Source organism: Canis aureus, chromosome 35 (genome assembly GCF_053574225.1).
Source record: "Canis aureus isolate CA01 chromosome 35, VMU_Caureus_v.1.0, whole genome shotgun sequence".
NCBI classification, from domain to species: Eukaryota; Metazoa; Chordata; class Mammalia; order Carnivora; family Canidae; genus Canis; species Canis aureus.
In genome coordinates, this window is record NC_135645.1 from 29,221,846 (window position 1) to 29,227,548 (window position 5,703).

Sequence of the window (5,703 nt, forward strand, 5' to 3'; positions counted from 1 at the left end):
AGAAATGGTGAAGGGAAATGTGGTATTGAGGAGATTGTGGGCATGTCTATGTATTTGTGGAATGTGGATTAAAATGAGAAGAGCTGAGCATGCTTGAATACCTTCTTCCAAATGGACAGTCTGGCCAATTTGCTCCAGTAATGCAATAAAGGAAAGAAAAGAAAGAAAGGGGAAAGAAAGAAAGAAAAAAAGGAAAGAAAGAAAGAAAGAAAGAAAGAAAGAAAGAAGAAGAAGAAGAAAGAAAGAAGAAAAAGAAAGAAAGAAAGAAAGAAAGAAGAAAGAAAAAAGAAAGAAAGAAAGAAAAGAAAGAAAGAGAAAGAAAGAAGAAAGAAAGAAAGAAAGAAAGAAAGAAAGAAAGAAAGAAAGAAAGAAAGGAAGGAGAAAGAAAGAACGAACAAGGACTTAGTAGGAAGGGATATGCTAATAGGAAATAAAAAAAAAAGAAGTAATTCTAGAGTAAGAATCCAGAAAAACCATAGGAACTAAAAACAGGATATAGATAAATGTCTAGCAAAGCATGATCACATCAGCCTGTTTATAAATATTTTCAGATGGTGTATATTTCCATTCTTCTGTCCCTTTCTATCTTTCAAACTCCTCAGCATCAAATCAGAAAACTAATATATTTAAATTGCTATGAGGAAATTCACATCTCCATTGTCATAGGAACAGGTTTAGTCCACACATAATACAAATAAACATGTTCAATTGTAACTTTTTGTAAAATAGTTTAATGTTTTGGTATTTAATAAAAATACATTGTAATTCTATCACAAGTAAAAATTTTTGGAAAATTCCTATTGATTTCTAAAAGTTTATATTTCTCATTAAATCACACATGAGTAATAACTTATTAAAAATAGGGATCCCTGGGTGGCTCAGTGGTTGAGGGTCTGCCTCTGGCCCAAGGTATGATCCTGGGTCCCGAGATCGAGTCCTACATCAGGCTTCCCGCATGGAGCCTGCTTCTCCCTCTACCTACGTTTCTGGCTCGCTCTCTCTCTCTTTCTCTCTCATGGATAGATAAATAAAATATTTTTAAAAATAACTTATTAAAATATTTTAAATCCAAATTAGTGTAAATTCATAGGAACATAATGCTGATTTCCTTGTTACTGGAACTAAACTGAGTTGTGTTTTTCTTTTACTTTTTAGTCTACAAAGAAGACAGATTAAAATTGCTTTTTACGAAGCACAAAAAAGGAAAGAACTACAGCTTAAACATCATAAAATATCATAGAGGAATCTCAAAAACATGTGACCAAAAAAAGCCAGACACTCAAGAGCTCTACATTTTGATGTATTGGTTACATAGCATATATATTTTTACTATCAAGCTATCCGCTTAAGATCTTTGCACTTTATTGCATGTAAATTACACGTCCATAAAAGTGTACTCAAGTATTTCCACTAAGATTCAATAACAAAAGGAATTTTCTACTTTTAATTCATACTGTTTTTGTCCTATCACTTTCCTAAACAGACTAGGCTCCCTTCAGAATTGGGCTTATTTTGGGGGGCATCCATGCTTCCCCAGCCTGCACTACGTGGGGCCACATTTCTATTGTGGGCATTCAGGTATGACAGGGACCCATGTATGTCTGAGAATCAAGCAGGGGACACTGTTCTATGAGGTACAAACTAATACATCAGTCAGTCTTGTTTCCTGTCCCCAAGCCTCCACACTCAACCACCACTCCTGACCCTCCTGGCAGCTTAGGAAGCACGGCTTCCCTTCAAGAGGAGTCTGACTGTTGAGGGAGGTCAACAAGTTGACCCACGAGCTGGATTTGGGCAACTGGAGGCTTCCCATCCCCTCCTGTGTCCCTGGAATGTGTATCCCACTTGCCTTCCCTGCTCCCAGAAGTGGCTCCCGGGATACAGCCTTGACACAGGAATGTGATGTTGAGGCTGGGTATGTAACTGAACCCAGTGAAGGCCTCCGTAGAGTTTCTAAGATTCTGGAGGGCAGGCGCAGAGATGGACTCCTATTGGGGTGCCCAAGACAAGCCTCATACACAAGTTCCCTTGCTTATGAAACCTGCCACCTACCAGTCTGGAGTGCTCTGCCTCTCATCAGCCTCATCCCAGATTAAACCCCGGAAACCCCTAGACAGTGAACAGCTACCCTCCTTTGTCACATTTCCTAGTCATGGAGAGGGCTCAACCCTGCAGTTCCTTGTCGTGGCTGAGACTTCTTCCCTGTGCACGTGCGGCCCTAGGAGCCCAGTCATCAGCCTTCCCTTGCTCGATTCAACCATCCTGAGCTGGAGAGCTCTGAGCCTCCTAACTACTGTCCGTATCTTCAGTCGTCACTCCGGCCCCAGGGTGAGTATTCTGGGGGGATGTTTGCCGCTTTGGGGACACCTGCATCCCCTAGAAGCAGAGTAGCGCACTTCACGGGGGTCCAAGTAGGCCAAGGGCACCAGAGCTGAAGAGCCTACCTGCAGAAATTTCTTTTATCGATAAAAGTAGCTGCATACTAATTGGTGCTGAACTTCGCAGAATAACAAATTCTTTTCAAGCGACTTCTTCAGCAAGAGGTGACGATTAAACCTAAGCATCTTCCTACTTTCCCAACTCCTGCACCTCTTGGTCTCAGACACACACACATGCGCACGCGTGCACACACACACACACACACACACACTCCCCACAACCAGCAGAGTTTACAAGGGCAGGGCATCATAATCCACACAGAGGAAATAACGAATCTCTGACACAGCTGTGGCACGGCCATGAACAAGATTCCATGTTGTTGGATGAGAAAACTGGTTTCTCAACCAAACACAAGTGCCTACGACTTCACTGTTTATTCAGTAATAATGGGAGGTTTTATTGGCTGACTTAAGAGTGTAAGCAGGGCCCCTTCTAACACACTTCCCCTCAGCATCCCCTCCCCGTGCTCCTGCCCCCAACAAAAGACAATTTTTTCCAAATGCAAAATTCAAGGTTCCTTTGCTGAGAGAGACAAAGCTTCCTGAAGACTTTAAACCATCCGGGACACCTGGGGGGCTCAGCGGTGGAGCGCCTGCCTTGGGCCCAGGGGTGGTCCTGGAGACCCAGGATCGAGTCCCGCACCGGCCCCCACAGGGAGCCTGCTTCTCCCTCTGCCTGGGTCTCTGCCTCTCTCTCTCTGTGTCTCTCATGAATAAATAAATAAATAAATAAATAAATAAATAAATAAATAAATAAATAAATAAATAAAATATTTAAAAGCAAAAACCCCTTGTATTACACTTTACAGTTTACTTACTTTCAGTAAAATGTTCTAATGCTACCTTGTAGATTTTGCTTTCCTCTATTTCATTCAACAAAATAAGCAACAGAACATGTCATTTTAAAAACCAACATACTTTCTGCAGATTGAGGCTTCACAAGTTGACGAGGCGGCCCCTAATGTTGCACAGCACAGCCCCAGGGAAGAGCCAGTATTTCCCCGGCCACGACTCACTCCACTCGCTGTGGTTTCTCACTGCTGCCCCACGCACCACCACCCCCCTCCCGGCTAGGGAGCGCAGTGGAGGACGGCAGGAAGCACCCCCACAGCAGCAGCAGCAGCACCCACAGAAGGCCGCGCTGCCACATACCGAGCCAAGCACTTTGCAGGCCTTGCCTTTCCCAGCCCTGACCCCAATACTGCCAGGTTTTGACATTACACTTGAGAAGACGGAGGCTCACAGGGATTGAGGAACTTGATCAACACCCTGGACGGTATGGGGAGCCAGTCTATGGCTGAGTCAGCACACTTTTCCACGACACCATCTGACATTTGTCAAGAGATTCCCAACCACGCCTTTCCTTACCCACCAGGGGATACCCCTGCCATGCCTTACTTTTCACTCTGCCTTTTACAAAACCTTATCACTCATCCTGGAACTCTGCAAAGTCCTTAGACTTGCTCATTCTATTAGATCCTGTCTAAAGCCAGGGGGATTTTGAGAACAGTCATGAATATATGGCTCTGACTCAGTTTGTGCCTACTATCCCTGCACGACATGGGCAGTGGCCTCTTCCCATTTATTGTGGACCACAGAGTCATGTCGAAGTTGCTCGTCATGTTATTGATAAGACTCTCCTCACTGCAAACATCCCCTAATCCCCTTCCCAATGGACCACATTCCTGGACACTCAGTTTCTCCAGTGTGTGGGACTCCAAAGGTGGAACCACACAGTCTTCTGCATGACAGACACGGTGGTCTCATGAAGCCAGTCTCTACAAGGCTACGCAGACAGACGGATAAAGATAGATGGTGGGACTGTAGATGTCAGAAGTCATTTCTGAGGAGGAAAAAAAATCCTCTCCGAGGATTTTTTCATATACCTGCTTGGGCAAATTTCTATTCAAAACTCAAAGAAATGAATCGAGAGCTTTTGGAAGAAAGCCTTTGAATGCTGTTCAGCCAATTCCCCAAGATAATAGCAGCCATTGAATTATGTTTGTTTGGTCCTTAACACACAAAACCACAAAACTTGTTTTTATTTTTATTTTTATTTTTTTATAGAAAAGATGGTTAAATGAAAGTTACTGCCTTGTTTTGCTGAAAAGGAAAAAAAAAGGATACAGGTTTTTAATTTTCTTTTATGAATTGAAAGCTATTTCAAAATATAGAATAGCCCAAGTATAATAGGAAGGAAATGAACAGAGGCCTTCAACTTCTATCTCTTTTTGTTTTGACACATCCACAATTGAACATGGCATTCAGTATATCTTACAATGGTGAAACAGAAGAATACAGTAGTAATGAACAGTGCTCAACACTGTCTGTTTCATTTTCTGGGACAGAAATGTCCTGTAGAATGAGCCTAAAGAAATGAAATTTTATAAAAAGGAGATAGAAGGGAAATATTGGGCATAAACTGTGACCCTTCCAAGTTTCTGAAGCTGTAAAGCAGACAGAAGTAAAAGAAAAAATAAATCTATAGAAACGCGATTGGCATGTAACCCATTTAGAGAGAAAAAATATTTGAATAAGAACTAGATCAGCAATTACCTGGATACTGATCGTGTAACAAAGTTTAGAAATGAATGAAAAAGATAAAAATTAATAAATAAGGAAAACTAAAGGAAAGAAAAAGAAAAAGTAAGTTTCAGAAAACATGAGAAAAAGTCTGGATCTTAGAGCCAAATAGATTTTGAAAATGTTGAACTTTAAACAGCATTAGAGATGCTAATCCACTGCAGGACTTTGCAGGATCTTATTGTACTAATTTATGCTATAATTTCCCAAGAGAGAATACAGTGTGATGGGTTTCTCAAGATCATCAAATTTTTGTTTTTGTTTTGATGAAGCTGGGAATGGAGAGGGTGCTTGGACATGCGGGGTAGAATTTGTGAGACTCATCTTCCTCAGAACATTGATCTAAATGGCTTTTCCAAACACATACTATGTGTAACCTAAGTCTCAAAACTCTGGTATTAGTTTTAGGTCGACATGTTTTCCTGCTCATGTTAGACATGAAAATTTGTTTTCCATCATTTTCTATGAGTTCAATGAACTTCCTTCTTTGACTTTTTATGGATGGTTTGATGAACCTACAAGAGGGGGCTAGGGGGATAGCGTATGTGGTTCTTAGTCTCAAATGATCTGCCTACATCTATCTGAACTTGATTAATCAGAGGTGGATTTGAATGCATTTGAAATTAGAATTTGGGAGTTCCTGGGTGGCTCAGGGAGGTAAGGAAAGCATCTGCCTTCAGCT